The sequence below is a fragment of the Trachemys scripta genome, chromosome 3 (genome assembly GCF_013100865.1).
Source record: "Trachemys scripta elegans isolate TJP31775 chromosome 3, CAS_Tse_1.0, whole genome shotgun sequence".
Lineage (NCBI taxonomy): Eukaryota > Metazoa > Chordata > Testudines > Emydidae > Trachemys > Trachemys scripta.
In genome coordinates this window covers 178,764,511-178,782,091 of record NC_048300.1, presented here as the reverse complement: position 1 = coordinate 178,782,091, position 17,581 = coordinate 178,764,511, and positions in this window count along the sequence as shown.

The window sequence follows — 17,581 nt, the reverse complement described above, 5'->3', positions numbered from 1 at the left end:
ATGTTGAATATGACTGGGCCCAGTACAGACCCCTGGGGACACCATTTATCTTTCTCCATTCTGAAAACTGACCATTTAGTCCTAACTTTTATTTCCTAACTTTTAACAGTTACGAATCCATGACAGAACCTTTCCTCTTATCCCATGACTGCTTACTTTGCTTAAGATCCTTTGGTGAGGGAACTTGTCAAAGGCTTTCTGAAAATCCAGATACACTATATCCGCTGGGTCCCCCCCTTGTCCACATGCTTGTTGCCCCCTCAGAGAATTCTAGTAGATTGGTGAGGTATGATTTCCCTTTACAAAAACCATGTTGACTATTCCCCAATACATTATGTTCATCTATGTGTCTGACAATTTTGTTCTTTACTATAGTTTCAACCAGTTTGCCCAGTACTGAAGTCAGGTTTACCAGCCTGTAATTGCCGGACTCACCTCTGGAGCCCTTTTGAAAAATTGGCATCACATTAGCTATCCTCCAGTCTGCACAAACTCTTATTTGGATGAATGGTGTTTACTGTGGAAATAGCCTATCAGTTTCAACAGAAAATGAATTTGTAGGGAAGGAAAAAGAAATCTGTGCTTCTGAAGGTCTGTATGAAGTTGAGCAGAGTGTATGGCGGACAGAGAGAGATGGGCATCAGAGAAACATAATTATGGGCTTCATGGAGGCAGGAGGATTAGCTTAAGAAGGACAGCAAGTTTAAGTGTGAAAAAGGAAGGAGACAGGAGCATTCAAAAGGTTCATATCAGTATCTGATAAACATCCACATAATTATAGGGCTTATCAAACTCAAATTCACTATACCAAGGCCAGCCACCTCCCCTGCACTGTTTAGTGTCCGGGACACTTCCACAGTGGCCTGCCTCCATTTCCCTTCTTCCTAGGGTGACCATATTTCCCAAATGAAAACAGGACACCACACGGGGTGGGTCAGACCCCTCCCCCACACCAGCAGTGCCGGATTAATGATTTTGCCACCTCTAGGCCCTGAAATAATTGCCGCTCCACCCGCCCCCGGCCCCACCCCTACTCCACCCTTTCCCCGCCCCCATTCCAACACCTCCCCCAAAGTCCCTCCCCAACTCCGCCCCCTCCCTGCCCCATTGGATCCCTTCCCCAAATCCCGGCCCCGGCCCCGCCTCTTCCCCCAGCGCGCCGCGTTCCCCCTCCTCCCTTCTCCCTCCTCCCTCCCTGCCCCGCAAAACAGCTGTTTCACGGCGCAAGCGCTGGGAGGGAGGGGAAAGAAACAGGACGCAGCAGCGCACTCGTGGAGGAGGTGAGCTGGAGCAGGGGAACTTCTTCGTGGGTGCTCAAATTCGCCCTGCAGATTTGCCACCCTAGGCCTAGGCCTTGTCGGCCTAGGCGATAATATGCCGCTGCACACCAGCATGGGGCTGGCCCGAGCTTCTCTCCCTGCACAGGGGGCAGGAAGGGCTCAGGTGAGCAGCGATGCACATACTAGACAGGGTGACCATATTTCCCAAAGGCTGGGGTTGGTGTCACTGCTTGCCTGTGCCTTTCCTGCTTCCCCGCACGAGGCTGGGGGTGTCACTGCTCGCTTGAGCCCTGCCTGCCGTCTGCTGGTGCCCTGCCTGTCCCGCCCCACATGGGTCTGGCATTGCCCCCCACTACCATACATTCCTCTACACCCCACTTTTTTGACAAAAGTGTGCATTTTTCCCATTTGCTCTTGTCAACTGATCAAGTTGGCAAAAGCAAACGGGACAAATGCCCATTTTCACCAAAAAAGTCGGGATGGCAGGGACAGGGCTTAAAAAAGGGACTGTCCTGGCCAAAATGGGTCATATGGTCACCCTACTTCTTCCTGGGCTGCTCAGGAAACTTCACACACAGGCTTCTTCTTATGCAAACATCCCTCATTGGGCTTATTAGGATCAAAGTTACAAACAAAACTCAAAGTCCCAGTCCTACCTTGTTCCCCTAGGATTCTCATATTCTGCAAGAGCCTTCTCTCTACAGCTTCTTCTTGGCTGTCCACAGCTCCTTCTCTGGCTCCATATATAGATCAGCTGCCCTCTATCAGATCCCTTTGTGAGGCTCTTAATCAGATCCAGGAGGATCTAGACCAGGGGCAGCCAACCTGAGCCTGAGAAGGAGACAGAATTTACTGAAGTGCATTGCCAAAGAGCCACAGTAATACGTCAGCAGCCCCCGATCTGCTCCCCAGCGCCTCCCGCCTGCCGGCAGCCCCTCCAATCAGTGCCTACTCCCCCTCCCTCCCACAGTCAGCTGTTTCACATGCACAGGAGGCTATGGTGGAAGGGAGCAAGGGCATGGCAGGCTCAGAGGAAGGGGCATGGGCCTTGGGGGAAGGGGTGGAGTGGGGCAGGGCTTGCGGCAGAGCAGTGGGTAGAGCAGGGAGCACCCGCCAGCACATTGGAAAGTTAGCATCTATAGCTCCAGCCCCGGAATCCGTGCCTAGGTAAGGAGCTGTATATTAACCTCTGAAGAGCCACATGTGGTTCAGGAACAACAGATTGGCCACCCCTGATCTAGACCATTTCCCTTTTAACAGGCTCAGTCCACCCTGTGACACTGACCCTCCAAACCTTTTGAGGTTCACCAATTACTAATCAGAATCAGTCCTCTGGGGCCTACATATTCAATAGCATCCATTAGATTTGAATGCCTTAATTTAATGGCGTCGAACTTTGAACACTTAGGGACTGGTTTTCAATCTGTGCTCAATGCGAATTCCAGGTGCTCAGCATCTCTGAGAACTGGGCCCTAGTTATTGCCTCAAAGTAGGCCTCCCAAAATGGGGGCCTAAGACCAGGATATTTTTGTAAATATAGCCCTTCATGTTCAGACTTACTGGTTGGAATTTATAATTAGGCCCCTGTTCTCCTAAGAACATAAGAATGGCTATCCTGGGTCAGACCAATGGTCCATCTAGCCCAGTGTCCTCTCTTCCAGCAGTGGCCAGTGCCAGATGCTTCAGAGGAAATGAACAGAACAGGGCAATAAGCAAGTGATCCAACCCCTGTCATCCAATCCCAGTCATAGGTTTAGGGACACGTAGTGCATGGGGTTGCATCCCTGGTCATTTTAGCTAACAACCATTGATGGACTTATCCTCCATGAACAAACCTAATTCTTTTTTGAACACAGTTATAATGTTGGCCTTCACAAAATCCCTTGGCAATGAGTTCCACAGGTTGACTGTGCATTGTATGAAGTACTTCCTTATGTTTGTTTTAAACCCGCTAACGATTAATTTCATTGGGTGACTCCTGATTCTTGTATTATGTGAAGAGGTAAAAAAAAACACTTGCTTATTCACTCTATCCACACCATTCATGATTTTATAGACCTCTATTATATCCACCCGTAGTTGTCTTTTTGCTAAGATGAACAGTTCCATTCTTTTTCATCTTTCCTTGTATGGTAGCTGTTCCATACTCCTAATCATTTTCATTGCCCTTCTCAGCATCTTTTTCAATTCTAATATATATATTTTTGATATGAGGTCATCAGAATTGCTTGCAGTATTCAAGGTGTGGGTATACCATGTGTTTAGATAGTGGTATTGTGATATTTTCTGACTTATTTTCTATCCCTTTACTAATGGTTCCTAACATTCTGTTAGCTTTTTTGACTGCTGCTGCAAACTGCACAGGTATTTTCAGAAAACTACCCACAATGACTTCAAGATCTCTTTCTTGAGTGGCAATAGCTAATTTAGACCCCATCATTTTGTATGTATTATGGGGATTATGTTTTATGATGTGCATCGCTTTGAATTTATCAACATTGTATTTCATCTCCTATTTTCTTGCCCAGTTTTGTGAGATCCCTTTGTAACTCTTCACAGCGAGCTTTGGACTTAACTATCCTGAGTAATTTTGTATTGTCTGCAAACTTTGCCACCTCATTGTTTACCCCTTTTTCCAGATCGTTTAATATTATTTACCTCTCTGCTGTGAAAATTGATCATTTATTTTTACCCTTTGTTTCCTATCTTTTAACCAGTTACTGATCCATGAGAGGACCTCTTATCACATGACTGCTTATTTTGCATAAGAGCCTTTGGTGAAGTCCTGGTCAAAGGCTTTCTGAAATTTTAAGTACACTATATCAACTGGATTACTCTTGTCCACATATTTGTTGACACCCTCAAAGAATTCTAATAGATTGGTGATGCATGATTTCCATTTACAAAAGCCGTGTTGACTCTTCCCCAACATATTGCGTCTAATAATTCTGTTCTTTAGTATAGTTTCAACCAATCTGCCTTTACTGAAGTTAGGCTTACATGCATGTAATTGCCAGGCTTGTCTCTGAAGATTTTTTTTTTAAAGCCAGCAATCTGGTACAGTGATCTGGAACAGAGGCTGATTTAAGCAATAGGTTATATGCCACAGTCAAGAGTTCTGTGATTTCATTTCTGAGTTCCTTCAGAACTCTTAGGTGAATACCATCTGGTCCTGATGACTTATTACAGTTTAATTTATCAATTTGTTCTGAAACTTTCTCTGCGGACAATTCAATATAGTACAGTTGCTCAGATTTGCCACCTGAAATGAACGGCTCAGGTGTGGGAATCTCCTTCAGATCCTGTGCCGTGAAGACTGATGCAAAGAATTTATTTAGTTTCTCCACAATGGCCTTGTCTTCCCTGAGTGTTCCTTTAGAACCTCGATCATCCAGTGGCTTTTCTTTTTTGGACTTCTTGCTGGTTTTTTTTTATTATTATTATTTATTTTTATTTGTGGTATACATTTAGTTTAAGCCTTTATTGTGGTGGTTTTTTTAAAAAAGTTTCTTTAATTACCCTTGCATAAATCAGTAATAATGTAATAAAAATTAGTGGATTTACACCAGTGTGAAACTGTGCAATGCTGCAAACACTAGTGTAAAACTGATATGTGATGAAAATCCAGCCTTTATACCTTATTATAAAATAAAACACCCTAAATGTGCCACAGTCAAGGTAAGTAATGTTCTCTGGCATCTGCATTGTTCAGTGCATGTAAACACTTGGTGTTCATCATTTGTGATGATCAAAAAGGGAATGATGAGTTAATTTCAGGAAGAAAAGCAAAAACTATGTCCGAAACATTATCTTAGAGAATTTGAAATTTTGTATTTAAGTAAAACATTTGTAAGATCATAAGATCTACAATAAAGATTACCTCTGTTTAAAAAAAAAAAAAAAGGAAATACACTCCCTGGGGCATGTTAAGTGTATTTGTTAGAAATACTTACATCCAGATGGTAACTTTTCTAGCTGACCAAGAGTGGCCCTAGAAGGGGTGGTTAGAGAAGTGATCCTTTACAGAGCATGGGATACAAAGCTTATGTTGTTGAAAGGAGAAGCATGTAATCAGCTAAAGAATGCCTGAGAAAGACCAAGGGCAGCAGATACTGAAACCTTGAACTTCCTTGCTTCAATGCATTTTTCACATACTTCCTGAAGAAAGGAGCAACCAAGGGAATATATTAACTTTTAACTTAATTAGGTAGATGCCAAAAAAGTGTTCATTCTGGGAATAGCCTTTTTAGATGCTGTAACCTCAAAAACCTGTAACTCCAAGCTAGGACTCCAGTGGAGATTTTTCAAAGAGGTTATGTGAACCTTCTTATCTTCTAAACATAGCACAAGAGGTACTTTAAAGGAGATTATTGACAATGTGATTGTGTTGAAGACATATCTGGGACAATAATGCATGTGGCATGTACACACAAGGTATGTTTAATTAGCAGATTCCATGGAAAATATTAATAAAGTGTTACAAAATAAAACTGTAATAGACAACTGTGAAATCTGACAGCGCTAAATGCAAAAGACTCTTTTTTCTTTTGTGCCTTTCTGATCTGGTTTCTGATCTTATATAAAAACTTCCTCAATCTCTCCCCAGTGATACAGTGACAGATGTATAAAATGATTTGGAGTCAGATCCCACTTGCTTTACTCATACAAAACTCTCATCAATTTGCATGTGTGAAGAGAGCGGGATTTGACCCTTATTGATTATTTCATGTTAGTAATGAAATAAAGAATGTAAGGCCTGATTTTTTTCTAACTGCTGTCCCATTTTATGCCTGCAAATAATTCCGGCAGAAATTATTGGCGCTCAACATCTAAATCCCTAGTTTGAAGGTGCAATAAGAAAGTAAGATGTCCAATTTCATTGCAAATCTCACAATATTTGTGTTTTTTTTCCTTAAAGTCTTAGACTCAGGTGAGTATAGCAGAATCTTAGATTTCATTTTTAAGTACATTTCTAGCTCTCAGGTTTGTGGAGACGAGCTTGAAAATGTGATTCCTAAAAGTTTGAAAGCTAGAAGACAAAAGGAACTCCAAATATATTGTTTTTAAAATCTCATGATATTTAAGACCATTTCATGATGTTTTTGGAAGCTGAGTCATGATTTCTGAATGCTTGGTGTTGGATATCTAACTGCCCTAATTTGTGATCGCATTTATGCCTCCATATATCAATAGAGTACAGGTTGGGAGGCCAGGGGAAAGAGTATTTAAAAAAAAACCTTCTTCCTCCATTGTACCAGACTTAATGTGACCCTTGTGCTCTATTAAGTACAAGGCCTGTATGAGATTAGCGCTGCTGCCTACTTTAACCATTCTAAAGAGGCTTGTGAAGAGCACGGGAGGCGCAGTCATGGCCTCACCTCCTAAGCAGCCAACATAGATGGCTAGGCACATAGGGGGCACACAGCAGCTCCTCAAACCTTCAGGAGACATTGTGCCTCTCTTAGCTTCTCCCCCCACCCCATGAGGCTTTGCTTTAAAGAAACAGGCCTATAGATATCGAGAATTTTAAAGAAAAAAATGTGCAAAAAAAAAATGTGCTCCAAGTGCATTTCCACTGCTCTCTAGTAACATGCTTTAGGTTATTTTTTTCTTATGCTGAATACTAAATATAAATACTGTTTTACTAGCTGCTTTTCTTTACCATGTCATCTATGGAAATTGAACCCTAAAAACTGATGGAACACAGCTTTGCACAAGCTCTTGTTGTCATATCTGATATTTTACTTTGTAGAGCCAGATCCTCAGTTGATGTAAATTTCAGTGGAGCCACCCAGATTTCTAACAGCTAAGTACATGGCCCATGACGTCTGTGACATTACCACACAATGGCAGCCACTTGCATGGCTGTCTAAAGGGCTGAGGTGGAAAGCAGACTTTTATAAACCAGCTTTATGAAGTCTTAAGAAGTGGAGTGAAAGTCACTGAGGAGTAATCACCACATGCTATACCAAACTGAATTTCTTTTCCATTTCCCTGATGATTCAAACCATCTGCATTGCAAATTATAGTCTGATACTAGTCCTATTGACTGCACTCTGATTATCCACACCAGTAATCCAATTGACTACAGAGAGCCTAACAGAAGAGTAAGGGCTGCAGGATCAGAACCACAGTTTGGGAGTTCTTTAGAGCTTCGGATTGTTGCATTGACAAATTAACTGAATTGAATTAAGAACTGCTACACAGTGAGTGTAATTACCGGTAAAACCACAAGGCAAGACTCACAGGGCTTCCCGGGTCCCCAGCTCAGGAGCAACCCACCTGGTGGGCTTCCACAGAGCGACACAGCTGATTCCCCACTCAGCTGGCATCCAGGAAGCTGAGCATCCCTTCTGCAAAACATTTGGAAATGTTTGTTTGTTTCAGTATGGAACAAAACCCCCTCACAGTCTCAGAATTTTTCATGGAACACAAACTTTCATTGCAGCACAGAACTAAAAATAACAAACTTCACCAAAAATAAACCAGTAAAGATTTAGACTCTACCTTAACCAATTGACCCATCAGGGTTACCAATATACCCCATCAGTTACCATACATTACTTACACGTGATATCTGAGATAGCCTAATATGGTCCCAATCCTGGGAAGAACGGTGCACCATGTTAGAGACAGTCAGTGCCCAGCTGTACAGGACCTATCACTATTCAGAATAACCGATAACTGTAGCAATTCATATATTTTGACGAGCTAGCTGCTGGTCAGAGATGGCTTTTGATTAATGCCCTGTACACACTATAGGTCACTAGTCTTCTTTCCACCCCTGCCAGCTCCTACAATTATGTGGTCAGTGTTGTAACCCTATGAATCTTCTGATAAGTCTTGTACTCACTACTGGATCAATAGCTTTAATCATCTTTATGGTCTCTCTTGTATTCATATACATTGTATGAAACAGCAGGGAATGGAAGGATAGAGGATTGTAGCAAAAAAACTAACATGCAATAATTCTTTCCCAAAATGCTGTCTCTGGAGAATTTTTATGTACCAGGTGTGGTGAGCAATTCCCACATTTATCTAGGGAATTTAATAAATGTGTTTAGTACTTGAGATATTCCAACCTAAATAAAATGTATTTCATTCATGTTAAAATTCATATACATTATTATTTTTCTTAACCCTGGAAAGAAATTGACAGTGACAGCTGACAGTGAATAGACGATAGAAAATGGTTAAGTGATAAAACACGAACCTTGGAATGGACTGATTGTTTCCCCCCATAATGTCATTAAAGCAGTTTGTTTTCCAAATATTTCCTTGTGGGGCTCAAGTAAATGGTACTTCAGTACCTCACTTCAGGCTAGATTGTGACTGGGAGTACAGCTCAGAGTCACAAAGGTATTTAGACTCCTAACTCCCATTGCTTTCAGTGGAAGTTAGGACCCTAAATATCTTTGTGGATCTGGGCCTACCTGAGAGTAAGAGGGAATAAGAACCCCTATGACACTCTACAAGGGATACCCGATCGTGGATCCAGCACAGGAGTAGAGAATAGTGTGCACCTACTTACTCCTTTCAAGTAAGTGGAGAGTGGGGATGAACTTTGGTTCCAGCTTCCTACTATCTGGCTAGTATAGCTGAGCCTGCATGAGGATGTGGGAGAAACAGTAACATACTGCTTCTATAGGGCAGCAATAAATTACCACCCTTTGAGAGCAAGCCTAAAGCAGGGAGGAATGATGACTCAGAAATGTGTCCCCTGAGGCACATAGCTTTCTAGGGCTACTCCTGGGGTGGTGCAACTTCTGTACTATCCCTTGCTGAGCATTCTGCCTAAAGTTGGACTCCAGCCCTTGGCATTTTTTACAGGTACCAGAAAACATTGGGCTCAGTCCCTCAGCCCTGTACAACAGGAGTTTTGCTGGAGTAAGGACTATGGAATAGAGACATGCAAATGTATAGAGTTCAAAGCTTGTATTCCCAACACTTTACATTGCTGCAAAGGTAGGTGAAGGGATTAAATTTATTTTGATGTGCTGGAAGTCAAAACAGCTTCCTTCGTATGATTCATCCATCTCTGTTACATTACACGGAACTGGATCAAAACAAGCTTTCATCTTTTTGCCAGATTGAAGTGTGGGCGTCAGGGAGTAAAGGAACCGTTTTTTGTTTTTTCCCCCCCACACCAATTTTTTTCCCTTCTTTGTTGGAATCATAATGCCATCAGCTGTCCCTGCCATCTTCCAATTTCAAATTCTTTCTTTCCATCTGTTTTCATATATATATATTTATATATATATAATCCAAATCAGGTCCTGCCTTGTCTTTGTATCAGAATTCATCATCATATGGCACCAATTCAGACCTGTAACATGAATAAAGATTGGTATTTATCATACCTGCTGTAAAGGAAGTGCCTTTTAAAGGAAAGGGAGCATGTAATTCCCTGCCCTTCACTTTCTCCTCAACCTTTAACCTTTTAATCAGTGGCCATAACCTGGAGAGATCTCACAATAGAAAGTTAATTATGAGGTCATAAAGATGAAAGAGTCTGACTTGCATTTTCTGAAAGTATTTTACTTCTAAATTATCCATGATTTACCTGCATAAAAGCAAAGGAAGTTCTCAACGATTATTCTAATTGAGCCAGACTTTTCAAATCATTCAAATTCCAGCATTTCCAAGGGGAAATACAATCCTTTCAAACTGTTCTCTCAATAATTCCTATGCAAAAAGGAGAAGGATGGAGTCTTCCATTTACCATTCTGACCCAAAACATGTAAATCAGAGATTGTAAGGGACATGAGGCTCAGAGGAAAGCTCTTAGGGGACTCACCAGTTATGTGTCTAGAATACATAGAAACTGAGATAGAATAGATTTAGAAAATAGAGCAAACTACTGGATTTCAGGAAATATCTACATCTCTCCACTTTGAGAATCATATAGGTATTGAAACACCAAAGAAAAGTATATTTGGTGAACTTTATTTTATTTTATGATGATAAAATCTGATCAGATTTCTCTAGTAAGTGGTCTAGACAAATGGTCATCAGGGGTGTAATGAAGAATTAGTTTTTGGCAGAATTACAATAAAATTATCATATTTTATAGCCTCCAGTATTCTGAATAAATAGAGGGAAGGTTTGATATATGGCTCAATAGATATAAAAAAGAATGTCATAATTTACACTTGTGGAGCACCTTTCATCCAAGGTTCTGAAAAAGCTGCACAGAAGTAATTAAATCTCAGGTCAAGAGCACTGTGAGGAAAGTAAGTAGATATTATATCCATTTTACAGATGGTGAAACTAAAGCACAGAGTTGTTAAGTGACTTGTTCAAGAGTTCATCGGAAGCAGCAAGGAATACAATCCAGGAGTCATGACTTCCAGTCCAGTCTGCTAACCGCTAGACACACTAGCTCAAATTCATCCCTAGATTAGCCCCCCTGAAGTTAGTGGAATTCCACCAGGGATACGTTTGGACCATTACTTCCATTTACATGTAAATATACACCACAGAACACATATTATGTGGCATAACATAGTTCTCACACTTGAGTATATCTTTGGCAGTTTGACAACAGCAGTTATACTTTGATAAAGATAAAAGGGTTCGCTGGTACTTAACAGTAAAAGGCTAACATATGGATCCTGCTACTTATGAGAAGTAAATAACTAATATTTGGCTTCTTAGGGTGTTTCAGAAACCATAACTGTGGTCACAATGATTTCACAGATGTCAGTTCATTGGGTAAGGGACTCATTTAAGAAACCCATTTATGGAAAAGCCCTATAGAATTTAATAGAAAATTACAACTTTCTATATTTTTTAAATGCCCTATAAAAGTCTATCCCTTCTGTAAAATTCTGAGGGAAGGTTAAAAAAAATCCATAAGAAGGTTTGCTCTATATTAAATTCTATAGGATTTTGGCATGTTCTCCATAGAAACATATTGATTTCATCCTTGATGAATTATATGTCCTCGCCACAAAAGTATGAAGCTAGAGACTGTAATATAAGACGAAAGGAAGGAGGAAAAGGAACTAAAAACAAGAAGAGAAACTAGACAGTCTTGTAGTTCAGCTTGACCACTTTGGCATTAACAGGATTTCTTAGCTAGAAACTTCTGCCACATTTGGATTCTATGAGGGAGACTTTAAGAATGGAACCAATGGACAAGTTCATTGCTGGCATAGGAAAGCACAACAAAATCAATCTCAGTTCAGATGAGCCTGCTTAGGCCAGGGATAAATCTGCCATATCAATATCCACCTTCTTATTTAATATACAGGAATACATTTACATGATATAGACTTTCCATACCATACTCTCTTACATTTCCAACAGCTGTAGTTCCCTTCACTAAAAAGTACATTTACTAATCAGCTTCTTGCATGTGGTTGATGTCTGACATGAGAAATATTAAAGAGAAGCTGAGTTTGATTCCATAATTCACTTTGGGTGTAAATTAATCTTATTAATCAAGGATATTTGAGGCCGGATTCTCAGTATAATTCCACAAGAATGCATCTCTAAATCAGAAGTAATTCTACTGAAGTCAAGAAGTGTCCAGAAGTTTCCACCAAATTATCATCCTAATCCACAAATTCTTCAACTTTCACACTTAGATGAGAACCTTTTCCAGCAATCAACACTTCACCTAATGATACAGTAGCAGCAATAACAATTAGCCTTGTTTAAAGCTGTGTTATATCACTCTTGCAAATACCATTTTCAAGGTTACTGTCTTAGTCCGGGTTTGGAGGGAGGCCTAGGTTTGGATCCCGCTTCAACACTATATTGTGTTGTGGTGTAGCCAGGGGCTATAACAAAAGTAAGTGCTACAACCGATGATAACCCAGAAGTGACACAACCAAGTTTTAGGTGTAGTGAGACTTCCATTATTAAGACTTTCAGTGCATACCAGCACAGCTGTCACTTCCAGAAATGATTAATTTCAAGATGATGGGCATGACATTTTGATTTGGCTTGTATTGTACTTCTCTAGCTAGCTATTACCCAGGGTTTCCTCCAAAATACCACCAGATAGAACAATCAGGTATCATAGTACCTTAAAGGTTGTGAGTCAGATATTTGATGTCCAACTTAATTACCTGAAAACCATTGACAGGGTTAATATGATCAAGTATTATTGCCTCATAAGCATTTAGCATCATTGGCGTAGCAAGTAAGAGGAAAAACATGAGGAAGGGATAAGATAAAAGGTTAAAGGTGAGATTTCCCCCCCCCTCTCCCCCCTTTAATTATTCTGTTAACTTTCTGTCTGATGTATCCACTCCCATGTTCCCTAAGACAGTCAGTAGGCATGTGGTACGCATTGCATATAGATCAGCAGTCGTGGCACTATTCCAGCTATAAATATCTGGATGACAGGTGTTGGCGTGGACAGATGGCCAGCAGCAGCCAGTTTTGGTATTTCCTGTGAGCAAGGAGCATCCACAATCATTGCACAGATATGAAGATTAGTCTACTGATCCTCTTCACTGCCTCATCTTCTGAGGCCTGAAGGCTTACAGAAAAGGGAACTCACTATTGCCACCGGTTGGTGAGATGGGAGACAGCAGCCCAGAGCTGCTGAAGAACTGCACTGGGGAGGGAGCTATCTGTCAGCATCTGTTGCAGAGCAAAGGGAATTGACTGAATGGGCCAGGCCTCATTTGCATTTTAGTTATGTAACTGTGTGGGGCATTTTGGTACAGTTAAATTTTGTGTTAATGACCTTGCTGGGAAATCCAAGCACAAGACACTGAAACTGAATGTGCCTGGGGTCACTCTGACTGAGACTGCTTTCAGACACAGTTGAATTAGGGAGCCTGGACAGAGCTGAGAAGAGGGAGAGGGAGGGGGAAAGGCTGCGACTTTCTGCTGGGAGTGCCTTTCTGGTACTTATGATTCTGTAAAGGGTCCTAAATACCACCCGGCCCTCTCTAATAGCTGAGTGGAGAGTGCTGCAGAACAATGGATGGTGCAAGAGCTGATGTTGGCTTTGAGGGGGCAGACAGTGAAGAGCAGTGGCAGCAGTTCAAGATGACAGATGGTGTAGAGCAGAAGTGGCTGGAGCAGAGCTGAGGCAGCTTGCACTGAAGTCACAGAGAGAGCAGCAGCCTACCTAAGGGACTCTGCTATGGGCCTCCCTACCCAGCAACTAAAGCTGAAACCACCCCAGATGGGTCAGGCAGTAGAATCCCCAAGAAGCACTGACCTGCCTTCCAGCATCTTTGGACTTTTCCAGCCTAAGACAACTAACTGTGAGAGGGGAACTGGAGAGGAGGGAAGTGGCTAGAATGCACCGGCCACTCACAGTTGCCAGGAGAATCAGGTTGGAACTAATGTTAAGGCCCCCTGTGGGGGTGGGAGTCTTCCCTTGTAGAATTTGCTGTTTTATTAATGGTTGGTTTTTCCAAGTTTATTCTGTCACCTCCATTCCCTCCCCCCATAACAAATTTCTGTCTGTGTTAAAACCCCTGGACTCAGTGTTCGTGACTGGGGAAGTATTGCCCATCAAGGGCCTCCATGGTTGTAGATATAGTTTCCCAGGTTTCTGGGTGGGGTTTGAGCCAGTGTTAGTTAAGTCTTTAGGAAAACCCCTAGAAAACTGAACCCAGCCCTTTGTACTGCCATCAATACCTGGCACAATTTGGCCCATAGTAGTATTAGGATTGGAAGCAGAGTGATGAAATGCCTTTTTCTTGCACTATTACTGGCCTAGCCAGAAGCAGGAAACACTCAGGACACTATTATCATGGAATTTCTTCCCCAATTTTGCAGATACAGAGGTTCCAACAGAGTTGAAAAAATCGTCTGAAGTATGGGGTGGGCGTTATTGCAAACAAAGTATGCATGAATGAGCAATGGCTGAGTTTATAAAATATGCAGCCAGTAATCCACGACTATATCACTCCAAACAGAATCAAGCCTCTTAAGTTCACCATGGAACTTGAATGTTTAGTAACTTAATAGGCTTAAGCTTTATTCCTTCAAAGTAATTGTGCAGCTACCTTTAATAAAATACACTCAACATTGCCAGCAAACGTTCAAGTTAAATGAACACAAGAAATGTTAGATGCAACTTTATTATACTGTTAATCCTTGCTGGAAGGCTTCCTGGATTGTTTGACGGTAGTGTTGGTAGTGATGATAAACTAATTTGCCATGGCTCTTAGGTTCATGTTATCTTTTTTTATCAGCCTAAGGCTAGGTCAGAAAAGGAGAATTAAAAACATTTGAAAATCCAAAGTTGGCGAAATAGGTAATTCAAACGTCATTTCAGAGTGTCAGTCTAGCAATTCCCTCCCACACAAAAAAATGGATCATTTAATGATTCATTTAATTCTGCAAAGACATTTCATTTCAAGCATTAATATAATGCATCACACTAGAGTTCCAAGTCCCTTTATATGTAAGAATACCTCTCCACACTTACATTTGATCTATAAGAATTGAGATCTATCTGATTTTAAAATGCTAGCAAACAACACTTGACAGTAGATTTCTTCCCTGCAATGGTCAGAATCAAATAATCCCTAGAATGTTGGTGTTTTTTTAGAATTTAAAGAACTGACCCCTGGTAAGATTCAGACTCATAAAATATATGCTGAAGCAAGAACATGAAGCATGATGAGCTGTAAATAGCATATAGCATTATCTCTTGTAGACCAAATAAGTGTCACCCTTCTGCCAGATGTCAGTAGTAGTTGTCAGTTTAGATGACATCTATGGGTTCTATTTAAAATACATCAAATGATTGTATTTATGAAGCCAAAAATACTTTTTCTTTGGGAAAACAAGATAAACAACTATTTATGACAAAAAGAGCAAAATCCAAACAATGTATGAAATGGCTGACACCACACTCCCAGTTAATAATTGCCCAGCTTGTCGCAGGCTAGAAAGGCCATTCATAAAACAATCCTCACCCACTTAAAGCTCACAAATTCAGTTATACTCAGGGATGGCCAAGTGGGCACCAGAAGGTGGTTCCTTTTGTCCCGTGAATTCCATACCACCAAGTTTCTGTACAATCTGCAGCTGCTAGGACCAGACCTTCAAAATTAGCTCTACCATGTCACAAGGTCCTAGTTCAGGGAAATCATCTGCATCACCTCTGTTATAGTTCAGTTTGGTTCTGTGAAGTCAGCTCAGTTGTTGCCTGGCCTGGTTCCCCACAGTCAACTCCACCACTGTCAGGTCAGAGTCCATGAAGTCAGCTTCACCAGTCTGGGTGCTGCCAAGTCCAATTCCACATAGTTATCTCTACTGCTACTTTCTAGTCCTGTAAAATCAGCTCTGCATGGGTCCAGAACCTCAGAAGAAACCCCAGAGTGACCCCTGGACAGAGTGTCTGCTTTCTCCCACACAATCTCCACTCAGACAGTGATCCCACTGTTGTTGAATTTGGGCTCACTACCCATTCAGAGTTCACTACCTGTCATCTCAGGGTAATCCACTTCCCCCAGTCTATTACTTTTCACCTAATGTTTCCTAAGAACTCAACATCTTTTTTGAATAGAGAAAGACTGGCACATGCCCCAAAGCCTGTAAATCCAAGAGTAACTCTAACTCACACACTTATCTTATGAACCATCTCACCAAGGTAGCTCAGAAGATAATGAGTGGAAATGACCTCTTAAGCTTGCAGGCTCAACTTGGGATGCTAATGTGCAAACACGGCACAACTCAGCTTTATCTCTCTGCTATTCAATTGGAGAATACTGTGCTTATGTGTGGATAAACTCTCCCCATACAAAGCTTGTTGAAGTGCAAATAAATAAAACTATGACCAGGATGCTGGAACTAAGGATGTTGGGGATGTGGCATTACCCCTTGGATTGAAATAGTAATAACAACCAAATACTTGGTTTCCGTTTTCAGAATCCCCAGTATAAAAATTGTTCCAGCACCCCTGACAATGAAGATAAAACAGGGATTATGAGCCTAACAAATGCCAAGTGGCTACCAGCCCTTTCTAATATTCCACCACCTAATGTCAGGCACTGTATTGCAGCAAACAACCTCCTTGACAAAATCTAGGAGGTGCCACAACAGCCAATTTTCAAAGATATGCGGGAAGTGCCTCACTACCAACTCATCGGCAGAAGACCAATCTAGACTAAGTTACCGATTGTTTCCACAGCAGACACTGTCATGCTATGGCGAACAGAAAGGGAATGAGCTGCTCCTTCTGCAAGAAATTCCTTCCTCATCACTCAGCCTGATGAGAGACTCCTGGCTTCAAGCTGCCACGCTATCTTTGGTGCAAACTCAGTCATTTCAGTGGAGTGGGTGAGGTATTTGGAAAATGACCAAACCTGGGAACTGAAGAACAGGCCTCTGTGTAGCTGCAGTGCGGTTGAGGATGCTGCGCACTGCATGGCTGCTTATCTCATGCTGGTCTAGCAGGAGGATTTTCTAGACTCACCCTGAAGCTATTCAATGGGTAAAACGTATGGTATGTCTACATGAGCCCTTTTGAGATTTGTAACATTTTTCTTTTCTTTCTTTGTACTTATACATTTGTTTTAGCTCTCTAATTTATATTTTGCATTTTGAACTTTTTCCCATCTGTATTGTACCACATGTGCATAATAATAACCTTTCACAGTTCTCCACTCCTTCATAAATATATTTACATGAACCATATAATAAATTTGCCAAAACCAGAACACAAGCAGGTTCCAAACAATATCCCATAAAAGCATGTACAGAACTGCACTAATGCAAAATTATAATCTATGTAAATAAAGTCTGCCAAAGATAGCTTCCCCCCCTTTCTTTTATGAGGAAGCAGAGAGCTTCTTTTTCTATGTAAGCCTTATATCTTTGGGGCTTGCAAAAAATGTATCTGATTAGGGGAATGCTCCTATGCTGAAACATTATTAATACATATTCACTATTGAGATCCAGCTGGACAATAATACACAGCTGCAGGATTTTTTGCAATAAATTTGAAAGCTCTCAAATATGACTTCGTTCATATTTTGTTGTGTATTTGAAAACAAAACAGGACAGACTGGACTCATTCACCCCTATGTGAATCTACAGTAACCCCATGCCACTGACTTCAAAAGCAATGTTTCCCCCCAGCATTTGCAAAAAGAAAACAAATGAAAAATGAAAAGGATGATAATACCCTCAAAAGTGGATAATGTAATGACTGAAAGTAGGGCCATTTTCAAGGCAAGATGCATTTGCACAGGGCCGGTTCTGGCTTTTTGGCCGCCCCAAGCAAAAAAAAAAAAAAACAAAAACCTGTGGCGCGGCCAGAGCGCAGGTGTAGGGGGAGAGGGAGAGAAGGGGGCGGCCAGGGCTACAGCAGG